At 35.2% G+C, this 22,666-nt stretch overlaps 1 long non-coding RNA gene across 11 annotated transcripts in view; it reads left to right on the forward strand.

Annotated features, from left to right (window-relative positions):
- The window catches only part of LOC112662020 (uncharacterized), a 162,021-nt gene that overhangs the window by 60,530 nt on the left and 78,825 nt on the right, over positions 1-22,666 (forward strand). For all 11 annotated transcript variants that reach the window (XR_007401872.1, XR_003138171.3, XR_003138172.3 and 8 more), the window contains exons 2-4: positions 2,758-2,816; positions 15,678-15,928; positions 22,166-22,208. This is a non-coding gene — a long non-coding RNA (uncharacterized LOC112662020). The remainder of the gene's footprint in view (positions 1-2,757; positions 2,817-15,677; positions 15,929-22,165; positions 22,209-22,666) is intronic.

The following is a 22,666-nucleotide window of genomic DNA, read 5'->3' on the forward strand; positions in this document are numbered from 1 at the left end:
ATCTCAGCCATCCCCACCATATCTTGTTCCAGTGCCAACTGCACCATGATACTAATGAAGGAAAGGACGTGGCTAATTTGTCTGTGTGTGACAAATTATGTGTGTCAGTGTGCATGTGCATTTTGGGAGAGAGGGTGCATGAGATAATGGAGAAGAGGAAAGACTTAAAACACCCAGCTTTAGAAGGAGAGACAGATTGGGAGTAGGAAGGAAAAGCAAGAGAGCCTTCAATGATGGTATATAGTAGATGCTCAATAAAAAGATAAATGAGAAAAGCAAACTAAAAAAACAAGAAGGAATGGAAAGAAGCATAAGAGTCTTTAAGAAAAATATAGAGAGGAATAATAACAAAGAAGAGTAGGAACCTAAAAAAAGAGAAAATCAAGTCAGTGATGTGAATGGCATGTACTGAACTATCGAGAAGGGCTCACTAAGGTTATAATTACTAAATTAATACTTAAATTCAATTTGTAATTTCCCTGTCACTAATATATACAATTGGATCTTAAATGATATTTCTATTCTTAACTAGAACATAAGCTGACTTCTAATAGAGGTGTTGACTTTGTATCATTAAGAATTGTAACTACTTCTTTACTGGAGTGAGGGTAAGAAAGCATACCTTTTTTGATGTATACTTTATTTGCTTTTTATTGTTTCCATAAGCCAGTCTGATTTGAGGAGAGGAGGAAAAAAATAGATTACATTGCTCTCCTTTTGTTTTACAGAAAGATATTAATGTGATTCTCTACTTAGTATTTAAACTAGAGGGGCACCTGGGTTGCTCAGATGGTTAAGTGTCTGCTTTCAGCTCAGGTCATGATCCTGGGGTCCTGGGATCGAGTCCCATGCTGGGCTCCCAGCCCAGTTGGAAGTTTGCTTTTCCTTTTCCCTCTGCCTTTCTCCTTGCTTGTGTGGTCTCTCTCTCTCTCTCTCTCTCTCTCTCTCTCTCTCCCTCTCTCCCTCTCTCCCTCTCTCCCTCTCTCCCTCTCCCTCTTTTCTCTCTCAAATGAATAAATAAAAAATCCTTAAAAAGAAAAGAAAATAGGCCTCCTGGATGACTCAGTGATTGAGCGACTGCCTTTGGCTCAGGTTATGATCCTGGGATCCGGGGATTGAGTCCCACATCAGGCTCCCCTCAGGGAGCCTGCTTCTCCTTCCACCTATGTCTCTGTGTCTCTCATGAATAAATAAAATCTTAGAGAAAAAAAAAGAAGCTAAGATGAGTAGCAAGAGGTTATTCTACAATGTGCCTGGTCTTGGGGCACCTGGGTGGCTCAGTGGTTGGGCATCTGCCTTTGGCTCAGGTTGTGATCCCAAGATCCTGGGATCGAGTGCCATATCAGGCTCCCTGCAGGGAGCCTGCTTCTCCTTCTGCTTATGTCTCTGCCTCTCTCTCTATATATCTCTCATAAATAAATAAATATAAAAAAATAAACAAACGAAACGAAACAATGTGCCTGGTCTTGAGAGCAGTTCCTTTAAGCTCTACGCCCTGGAACAAATCTATCTAGAGGCTCTCCTCTTATTTCAGGACATGCAAAAGCAATACCTGAAGACAAAAGATGTCAATATCATTAGGATAGTTCCTATTCCCTTTCACTTCCTCACACCTAGCTCATACGTATTCTGAGTAAACAAGTCAATTCTGGTTTGAATCTCCCCTACTGAAAGCCCAGCTCAATGTGTATAAGTCAAACTGAGTCTTGCTCTTTCACACATCATCTCTAATAATCAAGATCCTGGAATAAGAACTTCACTAGTGTTTTTCGATCATATGCAAGACAGGCAAGGAGATCTTCCCCAGCTGAGCTATATTGGCACCATCAAGATGTCTATTCTTTACGTAATTTTGTCAATCAGTTACAGCCTGCTAGCATCACATGTGCCATAGGAAGATTTCAGTATGCCATTCTGCAGTCACACCCTCCTGTGTGATTATACATACAGGGGGAGGGGATGACTGCAGCTTATCAAGAATCACCCTCCTAGCTTTAATGAAGCTAGAGAGGTTGGTAATAATGGGCTACAAATTAAGATGTCTCCCTATAAATAATAATAGTAATCCTCACTTAGATAGCATCTTTCAACCTAGGATCTTCTCTTTATACACGGTTCTCATCCCATTCCTCCAGAGAAGGTGAAGCAAAAGAAGAAATCTATGAAAATCTGAGTCATTCAAGACTTCCAGTTCCTAGTTTTCTGAGCCTGTAGTGGTATTTAAATCCCCAGGGATATGTTCTGATTCTGAAAGATACAAATTAGAAACTGGAGAGTGGGCAGAAGATGTGGTTTTGCTTGGCCGAATAAAAAATTAGGACGAATAAAGAAAATCAGTGTATGCTGTGGAGGAGTACGCTATTTCCCCCTTCTTTCTACTGACTGGAATGCAGATGTAACGGCAGGAACTGAAGCAACTATCTTAAAACATGGGGTGAAAGTCATGCAGTGACTATGGCTGACTGACTAGATAGAAGGACATGGTTCTGCACACTGAGTTGATCATATGAGCCCTCAATTGCTTATGCTCAGATTGTTACATGAGAGAGGAATGAACTTTTATCTTGTTTAAATCACTGTATTTGGGGGTTTCTTTTTAACAGAAAATTATCCCAGTTAAAGCACAATTTCTTCCACTCAAACATCCATTTTTCAAGGTCTCAATGCTGCTTCTCTGAAACATTTACTGTTTTTCAGTTTTAAGGACTGTTGCTATTCTAAATGCCCTGTGCATTTTGTTCCATTTCTTCTTTACAGTTCACTGGACTATGTCTTCGAATGTCAGCTCCTGTATATGGCCTTCTCTGATTCCCCAAGTGAGTGAATTATGACAATATCACCACTAGAGTAGGGGCAGGATTGTAATTAGAGCTTTGCATATGCCTCTACTGCTGCACTCATCACATACACAGAGTCTGGCCCTTGGTTGATACTAAGTAAACAAGAACTCTTGTTAAATAAATGATTTCTCCAGGTTTCGATGGACTTGCCTTTCTCTAAAATTCTCATTTTCTCCAGTTTATCTACCACAAAACTTAGCATACTTAGATATTTTTTATATTGTAAGGCTTTCTAAAAATTTTGGTTGTTTATTTATATACCCCAGAGTTTTCAGAGATAAATGACTAGCAGTCATGTGTTCGTTTACCCCCAATGGACCAAAGGCAAAATTAAAAATTATTCACTGCAAATCACTATTACGCAGTCACCTTAAAGTGGTGAGCCAATATCATTTCAAGGGTCTGCTTTACATATAGTATTGTCTTTTTCACCATTCATTCATTCATTCATTGAGCAAATATTTATTGAGCACCTAATATATATCAGACATTGTTACATATATTTGAGAACCAAACAAAGATCATTGCCCTCATGGTGCTTTATATCCTATACAGAAATTGCTTTTTAAATTTAGCTTCTTTTACAAAAACATATACATTTTTATGTGAATAATTTTAAATAACAGGGAATAGAATTCGATATCTTCATACACCACAGTATTTCATAAACTATGCATTTGGTTACATAGATAATGGAAAACACGATGTAAAATGAAAATCTTTGTCTAAGTCTAAGGACTCATAAACTATTGCATGTATAATTTTACAAGGTATATCAATTAAAGGAAGACAAGAGTCTGGCAAATACAGTAATAGGACTTCTCACTTTGAGCTCTATCACCTAAAACAGTATATTTCAGTTGATTACTTATAAAAATCCCATGAATGGGGATTTTGAATTAAGACATTTGCAGAACTTCAGGTTGCCATGATTCACCTTTGTGAAAATGATTTAAGTCCTCTCCAACACACCAGATGAGACCAACCATGATTCACTTTATTATTCTGATAAAAACCATAACTTTAATTGAAAAAGAAATAATTTTAATAAAATTATACAAAGTTATATTATTTTAGAAATAAGTAATATGTTAAAGCATTAATGGGTTAACCTAAAATTGTAAAAGAAGAGGTTAAAATAATTTATAAGCAATAAATTTTGTATTTAAAAGGCAGAATTTGTGAGAAGTGGCTTTAAGCTTCCTGTGGTATGTCATTTTATAAATAAATATATCTAGAAAGATTAATAATATAATATTTTAAAAGATAAAAACCTAGAATCTCTCTTTTTTTTTATTAGCATGGTTGATATGAGTAACTAAATATCAATTTCCTCTAGATGCATTTTTCCATGGAACAAATCACTTTTTTCCAGCAGAATACCTCTTGTAGCAGGCACATAATGAAAATGTTTCCCAATAGATATCCATCTCTGAGCACAGATTTTATTTCATTGCCTGATCTCCAAAAATGCAATGTGATTTCATGAGGACGTAGGCCAATGGACCAATAAATGACTGTTGTAAGCATGTATCAAGAAATAGTCACAACTTGTGATGCAAAATCTGCCTTGTACTTCTTATTTCTTTCCATCCGAGAGTTGTAATTCCAATACCATGCCATGTACATGGATTGAGTGCAAAGATCAGCCCCAGGCAGGTTTAAATAAAACATTGACATTTTGAAAAATGATCCAAGTGTTTCCTTTTTTCACCTTCTATGTTTTTTTACTTAGCTATTTCAAGTAGTATCAAGGAGGAAATGCTTTTTTTTTTTTGGACTGTGTCTCTAATCATTGAGTAGATTTCATACTCTCCAGGGTATAACAGTGCAATGACAATTTGTAAACCATGAAAGATAAAGTTGTAGAATTGGGAAAAGTTGGTTTTTACTTCATCATACTGTCTTCCTTCCTTGGAAACTGAACCTGGAAAACCAATTCCGTGGCCATGGGCAGAAGCTCTGTGTGTGTGTGTGTGTGTGTGTGTGTGTAACATATATAACCTATCAGCCATTATTGAAGGTAATTTCAAGACATACAATTGAAGACTGTGATTTCCTTTTATTCCAACTTTCTAATTTTATTAGGATTTTATTATGAATGTTTTGATAGTACATACATATTTTACAGCACACCTCGTTGTTCTTAAGAGATAAGCAAATTTACTGTGACACTGTATTAGCAGGGACTGTCTCCTTGTCAAGGAACTGGTAGATGGGGTAGCATATTCCGAGAGACTACAGCCACTGCCTCTGACCTGAAAACAGATATATTGGATTTAGTTTGTTGGACATAAGTTAATTATCAAGTTTCATCATATAAATTGTCTTCAAAGAGAAAAGGCAGCAGGATGGCTCATTACTGCAGAGTTCCTTGCTTGACTTCATCGAAGCCCTTGCTCTCTGATGCCAAGAGCCACAGCCTCTGATGGAGACTTTAATTCATGGCGATACTGCAATGCAGTTCATTTCAGGATCTCTATTGTTGTGTCGCTAAGGGTTCATTCTTCTCAGTAATGGGAATGGCTCTGCTCTATAGGAGGTTAAACATACAGAACCCTAGTGGCTTGCATGATTTCTGACTTCAGAATAGTTCCTGGCACACAGATGATGTGAAAGAAGCTGTCTTTTTTTTCCCCCCGGCAAGCAATAGCACCTTGTGTAGAGTTTGCCCTAAGATGCTTTATGAGATGAAGGCTAAATACACACTTATACATGCATACACAAAACTGGAATAAAAAGATATATGAAAGATTCCAGGCTTGTTTCACACAGAAGAGATCAAATCATCAGTACAGCTAATCATCAAGTTCCTCTGTAAGTATTCCTTCAGGAGGGGATTTTCATGTAAAAGTTTTATGCTTGTTTGTTTAAAGCTTTAGTATAAATTTGCAGGTGATGAGAGCAACCTTCACTCTGATACAAGAACAGGCCAAGCTACTGATTGGGGAAAATTACATGAAGTTTTTTAATCAAAGTCTCTGTGGTCTACTGTCTGATTTTCTAGGCCAGATGTCAAATGTTTTTCACTGATGTCGATGTTGAAGTAATCACTAAACCAATTCCAAGACCGAGTAAGTGAGACGGTAATAATGTTTCATTTCAGTATTACATAAGGTCTCTTCCCCAGCCATGAACAAAGTAACAGGACCTCTCTGATTCAATATAATTACATAAACTATTACTTTGAATTTTTTAGATAGTTTCAGCTCTTTAGGTTGTGTGCCTTCCTTATGAATATGTGAATATGGCATGTATTAGTTGCTTTCAGCAAAATTGTGAAACAACTTGCAATAACCAATTTGTTTATATTTTCAAGATATACATTTAATTTAAAATTAATTGAACATTTATTATTTAATCTATTTTATGCAGGGTGGGCTTTTTTCAATAATAATAACCAATCATTTAAAAATAAAACCTAGAGCTTTCTAAAAAAGCAAATCTTCTATTATTTGACATGACAGAGAAATGAATTGCTAATCTGATATACGCTGTGATTTTTTTTTTTTTTTTGAATCAGCAAAGCAATTTGGGTGGGACAGAGAAATTAGACCAAAATAAAATGTTGAATTTCTGATTCAGAGTTACTGGAAATTACATATAAACACATATCTCCTTTTTCTGGAAACAGCATTATTATGGAAAACAATTTTATTTAGGAGGCCAAATACTTCATCAAAGTTATTTTAATCAATATTGGGGTATTTTGAAAATTCTGGAAAGAATGTTCCATATCCCCCACTGATAGATACGATTCAGCCTGAGGAAATTCCACTGGCAACAGCCTCTCCTGCTGTGGCACCTGGTTTCATTCTTAGAATTCCCCACCTCCTTCTCCTGTCCATCATATCATTAGCCTAAGAGAATTAAAATACCTAGAGACAGCAGATACTTTAAAGTCTCTTTTGAGTAGGAATTTCTTTGAAACTAGAAGAATAAGAAAAGGTAGCTTAAGAGAATGAAATCAGTATTTGGAACAGTATCCGTAGCGGTATATGGAACCTAAGTTCTCCTCCCAACTGAAATGCTCTAAGATCAGTAAAACAGCAAACCCCCCAACCCTGACCAACATGGTCAAAACATACCTACCTCAAAATAGGCCTACTTCAAACACACACCCATGACCTAATCCAAGTATTTCTCTCAGACAAATATTGAGCTTTTTCTTAGGGTTATTTGGATAAATGAAAAAATTCCATTATAATTCCTTTATTTCATGTCTTCATTTTTCCATAGACGGTTGGTCAGGCTTTGGTTTTTGGTCATCAATTCTACTTATTTATTGCTGCATAAATAGGTCACCTAAACTTCAGTGACTTAAACAATTACTTTATTACTTTTTATTTTCTATCACAGTTCTGGAAGTTGACTGTGTTCATCTGGATGGTTCTTGATTGGAGCCTGGGGCAGGAGTTACTTCAGTCTATCTCAATCACTTATATGGTGGTTGATGCTATTGACATGAGACTAGCTAGGACTGTCATGTGAACTTTCTCACATCAGATAGGAAGTAGAAGCTCCCAGTTTATTAAGCCCTGGGCACAAAATACTTCTACCATACTCTATTGATCAAAACAGTTAAGAGTCTGCATTCAAGAAGAGGGAACATCAACCCCACTTTTTAAGGGAGGAGTGTCAAAGAATTTTGGGCTAGTTTTGAAAGTATTTTATTATCTTTTCACCTCCAGTACATGACATAGAGTAAATTGTTAAATGTTTAATATATGTTAATGACTAAGTTAATTAAAGAAATTAGAGCAAAATATAATGATGATTTAACTTAGGTTAGAATAAATGTCAGTAGATAAAAGAGGATAGATGCAAGAGATTTATAGAGAAAAACAAAACTAAGAAGAGGAAGCTCTAAAATATACCTGAGATGACTAGCCCACATTACTTGAATAATTTGGGTGCTATTATGTATAACAGACTTGATGTTTCGGGAAAACATCTGAGCATTAGAATCATTCAGAAGTAGGTTTATATCTCTGCTTCACCAGTGACCTCATGCATGCTAGCTCACATTTCTGAGCCTCAGTTAAATAATATCCATAAGTGGGAATAGTAATAGGTAACGTCCAAAGTTGTTGGGGAGATAAGAAATCTGGCCTGGTAACTATTCAACACACAGTAAGTGATAGCAATATAAACAATCCAACAATTAATAGAGAATAATTAATGAATTTCTTAGTATACATCAATATCTTTTGAATAATATTTTTTATTTAAATATATGGACTCTTATTTTGTGTTATTTTAACTTATTAGTCTTTAGTAGTCTGTGCTGAGAGGATTAATCCTCTGATTTCATTGGGGATATGGGTAACATTCAGCTCAAATATTGAGCTTGAATTTCATATACCAGCTATGAATTGCCAACATTATCTAAACCTGATCAGTTTGAAAATTTGCTAAACCTCCTTACAAATATTTGCTACTTTAAATATTCTTTATCTGTTTTTATCTCTTTCATGATTTTATGTATTAATAATCTTAATCGGATGTTTTTTGTTTTATAACATATTTATTGAGAACATATGTAGGAGACCAATGCTTAAGAAACAATTAGAAATCATTAGTTTTATTAATTTTTTAATTCAGATAGGTTATCTTCCAAAGTTTTAAAATAAAGAAGTAGCATTTTTTTGGTATGAGAAGAGCTTTGCATGGTCTTTCTTCTTCACATCTTATAGACATATTCTGAAGCAGAGAAAGGGAGGTATAGTCAATGGAACTTATTCAAGAATTTCAGCAACTCAGAAAGCTTGTTTCATATGCACAAATCCTATATTATTTATTTAATATCCCAAATAGACAATTTGGGTGAATATTAATATATGCAAACTAAATCCATTGTCAATTCAGGTTTTTAAAAAATTATAATAGTCATTTTGGGAAGAAAGGGGCAATGCATTCCATGGCCTTTTTATAGAGCTACTGACTGCCTTCAAGAGTATATAGAAACCATTATCCTTGCCATATTGCAGGTTACTTTTTAAACTTAAAAATAAAATCTATAGACCATGTTGAATAATCTCTCTTGCAAGACCATCATCCTAACTGCATTGAAACACTGAGATAAGATATTCAATGGGTATGAATGCTCTTTACTTATCATTGAGCTTAAAAAAAGGCTCATGTAACTAGATTCACATTTTATGCTGAACTGGGCTCCATTTTTAATTCCTAAGGCCATTGATGGATGAAACACAAAAAAAGATGAATTTGTAGCCAGTAAGTCAGATGTTTATAACTTCTGAAAGAGCAGATTCAGAACACTCAAAAAGTTGGAATGAATATGGAGATTTCCTCGATTCCATGTGAATCAAATAATTGTGATATTCAACTACTTAAATATAATGTTTTTCTAGATCTTGTTTTCAAGAGAAAAGGAAAAATTATAACCTTAAGACATAATTTCTATTTGACTTAAGTGATAAACATAATAATATTTGTTAATTGATTTTAAGCTTGTGGAGACATTCAAAGACCGCGTGATTGTGTACAAAGAACAAAGGTCTTGGAATAAAAAGTCATGGGTTAAGCTCCCTCCATCTTTTGGGGGCACAGTTTTGGTTTTTTGTTTGTTTGTTTGGGTTTTTTTGCTTGCTTGTTGTTTTTTGCAGAATGGAGATACTGTAATATACCAGTAAATTTTTTGTGAGCATTCTCTAGTTAACTAATAAGAAACGTCCTAACACAGTTCTGGCCCATGGTAGATTGTAAACAAATGTTAATTTCTTGCTTGCTCTATGTTAGATGGTAGGCATTGTTACTGTTCTCCAGCTACAATCTGATTCATCTCTATTTTGGGGCACACTAAGAACATAGAATGTTGCTATATGACTTCCTTTGTACAATGACATATATGTAAATATGATGGTTGGCAGAAATGACATATGTCACTTCTGGGAAGAAGCATTTAATTGCTGATATTCCATTCTCCTGTTCACGCTTCACTCTGCTAAGGTATCACCCTGCTAAGGTATCATGAAAGAAAATATGTTGATGAGGTTTCAGAAGTTTAAAGCTACCTAGAATGCCACACTAATTCATAGGAATGGCTACCCTTCAGAGTTATGTGGACTTGAACTGGTCTTGGGTGAGCTAAAAATAAATCTGATATTGTAAAGTACTTACATTTGAGGATTATTTCTAACCTCAATATAACCTAGTCAATCTTGAATTCATTTACCTAATTCAATTTTTTCACTTATATTTCACATATCTCATTGTATATGCACTACTTAGAAGAAAAAAATATTTCACTGTGTATAAAATAAAACTGAAGAACATAGGTCTGTTATCTGAGAAAACTTATGCTAAATACATTTTCCTCCAATATATTTTGTTTACAAATGACATAATATAATGCAAAATACAATTATTCTAAAATCTATTTTCTGTCTTTTGAATTTGTAATCATATATCAGGGCAAGTTTTTTTAATTAAGTTTTTATTTTAATTGCATGTAAATATTTTTAAAATAATTATTATGGATCCCTTATATGAGAAAAATGAAAATTTTTGTTTCCCGTTTGATTTTTTTGGAAATAGCAAAATCTTAAAATGTTTTGCAAATTACCTTAAATTGAGTGGTGATTTAAATAAACAGTATAGAATTCTAAAACTTAAGGTCTGGAAAGAGTCTGACATATATCTTGACCCCCAGATCCCATTTTGCACTTTGAGAATCTACAACCTAAGGTATTAAGTGACTTGCCCCAAACTGGCTTTATAGTCCTCTGCTAAAAATCAACCTTCATGGTCATTCTGTTTCTTAGGATATAAGGTCAAAGCTTCTTAGATTGCATTTAAGCTCAAATGACTATTACCACAACCTGATCTCACAACAATGCTAAACAACTCACCATTCCTGAACAAGATAAACTCATTCCTTCCTTTCTGTCTTTGCAAACGCATATTTATGCTCTACCTAGACTACTTTCCCCAACATACCACCCTGGCAAACTCCTGCCCAACATGCAAGACTCTGGACAAGCACATATCTGCCTCTGTTACTGCCAAATGCCATTTTTAGGTGATCCTACTTATGTGATCCAAACACATTTCCTATTTACTGATGTTACTTTGTAGTTCATAATAAATTATATTCTTGTTTCCAATGTTTTGTTTTCCACTCTATAAGAGAATTCTTTACTTTTGCTTATTATCCTGTAGTTTACAATGCCTTTCTATGGGAGGAATATATTCTCTTTTTCTCTTGACATCAAGCTTGACCATATGACTTGCTTTGGTCAATGGAATTTGAATAGAGGTCCCATATATCACCAAGAAGACATTTTCCCCCATTCATAGTCTAAAATAATGGCATGTGTCAAATAGGGGCTTCTCTTTCAGTCTCAATTCTGGAACGAAAAAGACATGGTGCAAAGCCATAACCAACTGCTAGACACAACAGTCAATAATTAATGTGAGAAATGTAGTAAGATACTGATATTTGGGGATTTTCGTAACTGCAGTAGTAAAAGCTAATACACAGTTGCTTATGCAGTTTCCCCAGGTCCATTGAAATAAATATCTTAAAGGCAAGCATTATAGCTCATTAATTTTTATGCTCCCAACTCCTTGATCAATTTCTGATATACACAGATATTTTGTTGATGCTGAAGCTATACTTTCTAAGGATTTTTATCATCCAGAGATTTAGAATCTGAATCAAGTTCCAGTGATAACAGAAAAAATCAAAAGAAAAAGGTTTATATAGAGAATAAGATTGCGCAGAAACATATAGAAACAGTAAAATTATTTACACCATGTTATGGTCATTTGAAAGCTAGAAAGAAATCAAGTATAAATTTATTTTTGGGGATTGAAGAACAAGGGGTAGGACTTGAACTTCAAGGTTGAGATAAATTGGGTCCAGTAGAAATCATTAATCTCTTTCTGATCAATCTGGGATGGATTTATGGAGGATGTGGATTTTTAGGAGTCATCTGTAGAACAAAGAGATATATGGTGTTATTACTAAAAGGCAAAAGAATTCACATAGTTTTAATGTGCAAAATAAGATACTTTTGCATAATTTTCATATTCCACACAAATGTAAAATGAGTAAGGTAAAATAAGATCATATAATATACTTTTTGTCTTTTTCTAGGAGCATTTCACTGTTAATTACCTAGTTTCATTACTCCAGCAGAAATGTATTACCAAATATGAATTTAAAAATCCAGTGTCTTAAATCCAACTTCAATTTTCTAACAAAAAGTGCATATTTGTTTTCCTTAAGAGTTTTCTAAAGGAGTTTATTCTATGTGTATTTTACTTTTTAACTCATGTATTACATTTTAAAGGTTGGAGTGTTGTTTGTTTAGAGCACCTAAATACCCAAATTAAATAAAATCCACTTTTATCTATTTCTATTCCCTTCACTCATTTTAATGATTTGGAAGTTAATTATTAAAATGTTTGAAATAAAAAAAATGTTTGAAATAATTTAGGTATGCATCAACACCCACTAGGTAGAAATGCTGATCAATTCATAATTTCATAAACTTACACTAGGAGATAATGCTGAAATTTACTAATGTATTATATATTTATTATTATTTTATATATATATAAAATAATATATATATATCCTTTAGTCCAGATATATACATATATATATATGTATATAGTTAAGCCAACACAAGTCTCACCTATGAGAGAGCCTTACCCATGACCTAGTTTATTCTTATTTAGGATTGTGCAAATCAGAATCAAGGAAGTCTGCATGAAGTATATTGATTTGTATTTTAGGGACTATTGCATGACTTACCAAAATGATAAGAAAAATCATTAGAAAGTGACATAATTTGTTCTTAAGAGTTCACTTGTGAAAGTTACATAGATAGGAAAACAGATCTCTTGCTTAGCCAACATCACATCATGTTTCATTCCAATAAACCTTATAGAAGAATTTCTGGGATTCTGATGAGGATCTATTGGTCATATTTGTAGAGATATTTACCATGTCACTCTGGGAAGGTTAAACTATTTATCCATAGAAGTTCTACTTGGAAGAGTCTCAATTTTAATTCCTTTCATCTACTTGAAAATGTTTAATTTCTTTGCTCAAATATAAATCACCATTATTTTTTCTTTCACATTTTAGTTATGAAATAACTCCTCCCCTACATATTTGATGATTTCTAGGCCTAATGTTAGCATTTATTTGGATTTTCAGGAATTTTGATTTTTTCATATAGTTCACTTGTGACTTATTAACTGATATATCATTTGACTCACACATTTCATGCTTCATTTTACGTAACTACAAGTGCTCCTTTTATGGTTTCAAGTTAGACTTTGGGACAGAAGGACATTAGAATATACAAAAGCTGATTTTGAAGACAGAGGTTAATGAGGCTGTTTGGTGTGTATGTATTAAAACTCACTTGAGAATTTTCTATTGGTATATAACCCTAAATCCACCATGCGGTAATTGTGGAATCCTACAATTCTCACTTTACATTCAATATCTCTAATTTATGCAGATACAGTAAGCATGAATGGTCTCATGGAGAATACAAATAAAATGCTGTAGCATATTGCTCCTGGTGAAGCAAAAAGTGCTATAACTAAAACACTATATTATTTCTGAATTATTCTCATTGTCATTATTACACTAAACATTTTTGTTTACTTTCTTCTGGAAAAATCGGATAAAAAGTCTGTTGAATTTTTCTCTTAACTGATTTCTCCAAACTCATTCTATTTATACAAACACATAAACAACCAAACCAACAAACAAATATGTCAGGCTACTAGACAACATGTTATAATTGTACCAGCATGATGGTTCAAGAAATTGACCAAAAAAATAAATTTCTAGTATTATTATCTCAAACATGGCACCGTTTTTTTTTACCTTAAAATAAAAATTGTTCAAATTATCCTATGTGTTAACTGTTAGCATGTAATATACAGGAAAGCTGGATATTCATTAAATTTAATATAAAAATTTATTTTAAAATTTTAATTTCCTTTTTTGTTTTACATGTGTTATATGTGATGTGTGTGCACATGAAATTGTTAATTTTTAAAAATAAATTTCTTGAACCATGTAAGATGTTTAATCACATGAAACATAATAATAGAAAGTAAGAGGGGCACCTGGGTGGCTCAGTGAGTTGTGTCCAATCCTTGATTTCGGTTCAGGTCATGATCTCAGGGTCATGAGATCAAGCTTCACACTGGGCTTGGAGCCTGCTTGGGATTCTCTTTCTCCCTCTCCCTCTGCCTCTCCTCTACCCTCTCTAAAAAAATTAAAAATTAAAATAAAATAAAAAATAGAAAGCAAGAATTATTTTTAAATTAGTGAACATTTTCTGATGCAGTACTGAGTCCAGAAATTGTTCTTTTCTTTCTAAAAGCCAAAACAGTTTATACTACACCCTGCACATTTAAAAATTCCCTCTACACACAGACACACGCACACACATACACATATACATGCACTCTTCAAGCAAGTAAGCAATTTTGCAGATTGGGAATAATGGAATGCCTCAAGTTGCAAAATGTATACCTATCCATTCTGTAGTTTCCCCTGAAAACAAAAAATGAAAACAGCAAACAATATAATTGCCAGTACAAAGACAATTCAATGATAATTCTCTACAAGGCATATGGGTTTTGAGCAATTACCAGTGGAGAGCTGAGAGTACCTGGCAAATCAGCAATGATGGAAGGATTAGCCAGGTTAGTGTAGAATATGGGCTGGCATGGGGCACAGAAGACAAGCAGTGGACGATAAAACTGTAGGGTGATAATGGAACAAAGGACCAGGACAATGTATCTCCTTTAATGTTCCTCATTGGGGTTTGCTCATGTCTTAGTGAGGAGAGAATAGACCCTAACATCTGAAAACCACTCTTGTTCTACCTACATGTTATTTAAGAGCAGTATGATATGCTGGTTAGGAACATTGCCTTCAAAGCAGTGAGGCTTGAGTTTAATTTTGGTCTTGCTATTTATAGTTGGGCAAACTGGAGTCCCTAGCATTACCTCTGCACCTCCTTTTCTTTATTGATGACTTGGCAATAATGAAATAAACCAGCTCATTAAGATTCATAATCTTTATTTTTTAAAGATTTCATTTATTTTAGAGCATGCACAAGCAGGGAGAGGGGCCGAGGAGGAGGATGAGGGACAAGCAGACTCTACTGAGGGCAGAGCCTGATGTGGGGCTCAATCTCAGGACTCTGAGACCATCACCTGAGCCAAAACCAAGAGTCAGAAGAGCTTAATCCACTGAGACACACATATGCCCCAGATTCACAAGGTTTAAACCAGCTAATGTTCTTAAGGTACACAATACCTGTAATGGTGCTTCGGTGGCTCCCAGTAGTGCTAGTTATTTTACTCTAAAAGGGCTACCTGCTCAGAAAACTGTTTGTAATTCATAGCATAACTATATATGAGAGGTTGAGTTTATTTTCTATTTTTTCTTAAAAAAATGTGTGGTTTTATTATGAGACACCAAGTTGAATGAATTCCTTGTATTTTTTAAAGAGAAGTAGTTGAGCTGAGTGCAAATAAATCATGGGTTAATAGCCCCACTTCGCAAATGCTACAGGAAAAGAACCACTTCCTTAGGCATATTTTTATGCCACCAAATTGTAGGAAACAACTTTATAAAATAAATAAAGCCAGACTTTGTCTTCTGAGCTAAGTAAACAATCCAAATCCAGTTGATGTTATTTGGATATTTTTTATACCTCATATATCTTACTGATTTTATTTTTACAAAGTGCATAAATTTATCTTTAAATGTATAGATATTATAATTAATGAATGATATATTTTGAACTTCCTTGTTGGCTTCAGGTGTTTTTCAAGACAAAGGACAGGACGGAATAAATAGAGCCACAGACAACCTTCTGATAACTTTTTGTAAACCAAGACAGAGATGGAAATGGCTGTAGTCCAAGCTCATCACACAGGAGATCACACAGATGGGGAGATAAAAATTGTCCATGTGAGCCCCTTGACAATGCGCAGTATTTTATTCAGGATCCCAAGAAGCCACCTGCATGCTGATGACATCACAAAAATAAAGGCCAAGGGCTGATTACTGGGTGGGTGCTCTTTATTATCACATATCAGGTGTCACCTGTAATTTCACGTCTCTGGCAAAGCCACAGAATCCATCTGTCATCTAACCAAAGATCTTAGTCAATTTTCTCTGCTCTTTGGAAACAAGCTCTTATATTGTGTGGGAGTAGTAAGGAGCCAGCCCATTTTCAGAGACTGGCTGTGAAATAAATAGGCCAACAGTTAAGAAAACGAGCTGATATTTTCTACACAGTGCCAGCAAAGAAAATGCCCTATTTCTCTGCAGTTTTAATATATAAAACTATAACTGGTTCAGATCCATAGGGATATTGTTGATGGATCCCAGGATAGAGCCCAGACAGTTAGTGTGCTTTGAGTATGGGAGTGTGTTATAAATGCATCTGTATTATATGAGGCACTCATAGTGGCATACCCTCTAAAGCCTTTGAGCAAGACAGATACTTTATTATAAGGATTCTGGGTGTTTCACTTTCTGTGAACAAGCACCTAAAGAAAAGATAAAAAAAAAAAAAAGGGAAAATTTGTCATCTTGTAAGTATACATCTCATTTCCCATGCATTTCCACACAATGTGGAAGGATGCAGAACAGGACCTCTCACTGATCCCAAACCTTGCCTCATCCCCACAAGGCCTCCTTTAAGAAGAATATCTCTGTACTAGAAGGGAAAAGGCCAAGGTATAGAATTCATGAAATGTTTCTGATTCTAGAAATGTTCCACTAATGGCAAATTTAGGAGGAAAGATCTGAAGTAAACTAGGATTATTATGTAGACAAAAAGAAAAATCTGTTTGTATAAGAAGGGTGCTCTGCAGTCTCTGAACACAAAGGAGGTAACTTTTAAAAAATTCACGGGAATAGTTTTTAAAAATCATTTTAGATTTGGCATGCCATTTAAGTGAGAACTTATATTTAAAAAGGGAGAGCACATGTTTTCAAAAGTGTGTAAATGGGAGGATTCCTTATCTGTTCACAGTAAATGGGGATGAACCCTACTTTATGACAAGAGAATATACAATAGTGACACTGGAGATACAGTAGGCTATGCTTTTATGGGGAGTTATATGCTGAAATACAAGAAGTTAGGATTTATCTGGATGAAATGAAAATTCTATAGAGTAATTCCTGGAATTTCTTCACAATGCTGGGCAATCTGGAAGACTTACTATCAAATAAGTTTTGTTATAGTGGGTAAAAACAAATTTTTATTAAAAGCAAATTCAGAATGCATAGTGCATCTCTCAATTTTGAACTGAAGTGGGCAATTATGGAGTTGGTATTACAATACATGCCCCATTACAATAGGCTTGATTCTGTAAGAAGCTTTAAATCTCTTTCAAAGTCAATTACCAGGCAGGGTTTCCAGACCTTGCATTTGTCCTAATTATATTTGAACTTGTTGCTGGTTGATTGGAGGGCTGTCTGAACCTACTTAGATGGAGAAATCCAACGCAGAATGAAAAGGCAAGGTGAGGGCTACAAAAGGTCAAAGAGACACCAGTCTCCAGTGGTTCTAGTTTCTAAGAGCTATATGACCATAAGAAGTAAATCCTGAGAAGTAGAACCAGGGAATGTCTGATGGATAATGTCATAGTAAAACATCCAGACTGAAAAACCAGTGCTGCAGAGAGAGGGATGCATTGTGAAAATCCATTATCAGGATATATTTTTAATCATTAGTAATCAATCAGTACAGACTGACCATTTTCCCAAAGCTTCCCTGGTGGCAAGCTTTGCCCTTTGATGATGGGTCTGATTTTGGATAATACTAAAAGCTTTTGTTTGTTTGGTTAGCCTTTATGATTTATTAGGTTCTCATTCCATTACTCTTCATAGATTGAGAATTACCAGCATAATAAAAAATAATTACATTAAGGGGCACCGGAGTGGTTCAGTCAGTTAAGCGTCTGACTCTCAATTTCAGCTCAGGTTATGATCTTATGGGTTGTGAGATCAAGCCCCGCATGGGGCTGGGCGCTCAGAGGGGAGTCTACTTGAGGATTCTCTCTTCCTTTTCCTCTGCTTCTCCCCCTGCTCACTCATGCTTTCTCTCAAATAAATAAATCTTTTAAAAAATAATTACATTGAACATAAAAATTAATTTGAAATACATCAAAATGGTCATCATAGAAATGATACTAAATTGACCACAAAAAGCAAAATTATTCTTTTTTGATACTACACGTTTTTTATATCCATTTGCTCTTCTTTTCACTTTTTCAGAGTCTATCCTTCATAAACAAATGTAGAGCTTAAGGATACATTTTCCTGGACCTAAGCTTCTGGCTATTGAAACAGATTTTCTTGTACATAAAAAAAATTCTCTTTTACCATGCACCATACTGAGGATAGGACACTATTGTTGGTATTCTCCTACTTAAGAACACACACCTGAATCATCATATACAAAAAGTGGGATTTTTCATATATGGATTCACAAAACCATGGTTGCCAAAGATTGTGCAGTATACATGGTTATTATAAATATATACTATATATAGTGCATGTAAAGCTTATTACCCAACTCTCCAGCCTAAATAGAAAAAACCATACATAAACTTTGTGCCAATCATAACAAAACCAATAAGCCTTTCTGGCAATACACTGCACATACTAGACTGAGACACTCATAAAGGCATGCTTGCAAGAGAGCCTTCAGGTATGACAGATACTTGATTCCTTCTGTACCTTCAGCCTGCTTCCAGAATCCCAGAGCATTCTGCTCCTGGCAAGTCACTGAAGCCCACCTTCTCCTTCCTGCTGTCACTGTTAACTGTACAGCGCCTAGCCCAGCTTAGTTAGGGTTACCAGGGTGCAGGTCCATATGAGGAGCCCTTTCTTCTACTTATTTTCTGTTGCTGTTATTTCAAGTCACTATCACCACTGCTAAGATCTTTGCTACTGTATACCAGCAAGGAACTTTTGTTGTTTCTCTCTTCCTGAGCTCCCAAGGTCATGGTACCATCTTTTCCATGCTGGGGAAAAAATAGAGAACCCACCTTTTACCAAGGACAAGACTTGAGGGGTCCTTATATGACCCATGAGGGGACAGGATAATTTCTGGCTACAGAGATGGGCTTCTTTGTGGTTGGCTGAAGCCAATTTTATTTTATTTTTTTTATTTTTTAATTTTTTTTTTGAAGACAATTTTAGAAGCTTATAGCCCCCACTTTTGCAGTAGGATCAAGTTAAGTCCTTCAAACTACTATCCACTCCTACCTTTCCTCCAAGCAGGACTAGCTTCTAAATGCTTTTCCAGGGCAAGATTTCTCCCATGCCTTATCTTGAATTTGACCTTACATCCACCCCAAAGAGACACACAGAGAGACTTTTTTAGACTTACGTACAGTGAAGACAGTTGTTTTCCTCTGACTGACAAAAGAGCATTAACCTTCAAAACAGAATACCACTTTCAGCTGTAAATAGCCATGTTCTCAAGAGTAGGAGATATTGCTTTACTAGTGTTTATATTTTCCTTTCTGTTATTCTCTGCAGTTGTGAGATGGAATTCAAAACTATATTTGAATGCTACCTTGGTAAGGATGTTATACTGGTTAATCAGCTACGATACTGCCTGGTTTGATACCATAAATAAAACAAATACTTTAAAAAAGCACTAACATTTACACACCTTACAAAAATAATATGTGTTTTCAAATTATTGTATAAAATGAAATAGAAACAAAAAACCCCAAAATGCTATTTATTGTTATGGGGCTTATGAATGAGTCTGTATGCTTTTGGTCCATAAATTTCACTTGTAGGAATTTATACTGCAAGCACATTCATGTAAATGGACGTAGATAATATGGTAACAAATGATCACTGCAATATAGTACACATAAAAGTGGAATCTTATGTAGCCCAGTGAGTAATAGAAGACAGATCTATAGATCTATATGTGCCTACATAGAAAGAAGCTTAAAAAATACTGCTTGCAGAAGTCAAGTTGCAAAATATTGAGTATGATTCTATTTGTGTAAGAAAAGTGTGAGCATCTATACACTTGTATATGCACAGAGTGTTTCTAAAACCACATATGATAGGATATTTTTTAACATTTTTCTATGTGGTACTGGCCAAATAGGGAAGACCAGGTTTATGTTTACTTCCACTAGTTAAATATTTTATTAAGGATTTATATAATTTTATAATAAAAATAAACCAATGCACAATAATTTTTATCCACTCCTCAATAAATACTGCACTATTTATTATATTCAGAGAAAAATCTCCATATTTCTTGACACTGGTGAACATTTTTCTTTTTGGATGACCATACATTTTGTCAAGTGAGCTAACTTAGTTCATTTACTTATAATTAATGTGAATTTGGAGAGGTTACTATATAAGCATTAGACTAGTGGTATTCAAATTTTTTAGTCTGGGATGCCTTCTTAGAATTCACCTGGCCCTTTTATTACCTCTAAAAGTCATCTCCTTCACTCTACTGTGATTTTTCCCAGATGAACCTTTTTAAAGGTAAAAGAAATTGAGGAACAAACTTAAAAAAAATCCTCCTAATTTAAGAGAAAAAGATTGAGTGCAAACCCAAGCTGGATTTTAGCTTCTGACTCCAAGCATTAATCATGATTGAGATTATTACCAGTTATCTCCAGTTTCCAGAACTCACTTTGACCAGAACTGGGAGGATAAGATTTGAGTACCTGAGTCCTCCTTCTGAAAGTCTGCCCCTAACTCACTGTCGCTGTTGAAAACAGTTTTCCCATCTGCTTCCAAGCCCCAGGCTGGATTTCTGCTTTAGTTCTTGTTATCCAGATTCTTTTCTAGTACACTCCCAAATAGTTAGGTTTCTGTTAGGTCTGAGGCCTACCTTCTTCTACTTAGGCCCTCTCCTAGGTACCATATTTCTGCTACAATGAGTAGGATATTGCTTCTTGTGAACAGATTTCCAGGCCCTACCTGTCTGCCTCCAGGTATTGTACACTGTCTATTGAGCTATTTAATGTATAGTCAATTGATCTGTGACACTTTTTATTTATTCATCCACTTGCTTACTATAAATATGTATCAAATGCCCACCATGTGCCAGGTACTGTGCCAAACATGGGTATATTGTGAAACAGACTCTGTCCAGTTCTCAAGAAAACCATTTCTCTTGTCTAGTGATTATCAAGCAACTACTGTCTCTCCTTCTCCTTCTTCTACCAATAATAACTCCCCAGCCTGTCCCCTTTCCTCCCCTCCTCCCTTCCCCTCTCACCTCCTTACCCTTCTTCCTCCTCCTCCCCTCTCCCTTTTACCTCCCTCTTCCCCTTCCTCTCCTCCACCCTTCCTCCTCCTTCTTTCAACAGAACTCTATTTTTTCTTTTTTTAAGATTTTTGTTTATTTATTTGAGGAGAGAGAGAGTGTGTGTGCACAAGCAGTGGGGAGGAGTAGAGGGAGAGGGAGAAGCAAGCTCCCCACTGATCAGAGAGCCCAACATGGAGCTCAATCATGGGATCAAGCCCCATGGGATCGTGACCTGGAATCATGACCTGAGTTGAAGGCAGATGCTCAACAGACTGAGCCACCCAGGCACCCAGAACTCTATTTTTTCAAATGAAATCTTACCAAAATTCCAATAGAAAGTAAAGACTAGAATCAGGCTGTGAGTTCACTCTGTTCCTTCTCACTTTTAAATTATTTCCTATAGCACTCTATCTTATCCTGCCAAACTAAGTTCTGTTCCTGCAACAATTCTTCTGGGTTCCTGGCTCACCACAGTGGGCAGGTCTTGATTTAACTTTTTGGCTTTATCTTCATCAGACTTAAGTCCCTGCTACACATATCCAATCATTCCTAAGAGGTGGCATCCAAGTCCAAATGAGAAATTAAGGATTCAATATTACCTCAAGAAGGAGATACTTTTAATGCCTGTGACTTGGAGATACTTCTCAAGTGTAGTAGGGGGTCCAGGGAGGTCACACTTTTAGAATTGACTTCTTTTCTCACTCCTTCTATGAAACTTGGGCCAAATTTTGGTATATGCTTCGATTTAAATATATATGTATATATATAAGCATGTATTTTTCTTTCATCAAGAACACAGAAATTGGAGAAATACGTAATCAAATGGCAATGATAATCCAAAATCCTACTCTAGGGGAAAATTTTGTGTCTTTTACTCTCTACATCCTTTAAAAACATATGAAAAATATTTTAAAATATAAAGGAAAATGTTATTTTCCATTATAATGCTTATCTCTCACTCACTACTCTTTTCCTCCCTTGAAACAGTCTTAAGAGATCTCTTCAGAAGAATAGAATGGACTAACAAAAGGTAAGATTGCAGCAGTGGCTGGAGTGATGATGTCAGGAAAGCATGCGTGCATCTGTCTTTCTAGCACAGCTCAGCTGTTTTACATAGCATTCTCTTTCTTATATATCTCTGTAACATCCTTGGCTTGCCTAAGTCAGGACAAAGCTGTCTGCAGGAAAGCTTCAACTTTGGGGAAAATGAGTAGCACAGTCTAGGATGGTAACATTTTTATAACTTTTCTCTGGGATGAGTCTGCACCTAGAAATAAAAAGAAACCCATGAATGTAAATGTTCCTCTTTGATCACCTGCACATTTCCTTCCTTCCTTCCTTCCTTCCTTCCTTCCTTCCTTCCTTCCTTCCTTCCTTCCTTCCTTCCTTCCTTCCTTCCTTTCTTCTTTCTTTCTCTCTCTCTCTCTCTCTCTCTCTCTCTCTCTCTTTCTTTCTTTCTTTCTTTCTTCTTCTTTTGTCCTTTTCTGC

Source organism: Canis lupus, chromosome 13 (assembly GCF_003254725.2).
Source record: "Canis lupus dingo isolate Sandy chromosome 13, ASM325472v2, whole genome shotgun sequence".
In the NCBI taxonomy this organism is placed as follows: Eukaryota; Metazoa; Chordata; class Mammalia; order Carnivora; family Canidae; genus Canis; species Canis lupus.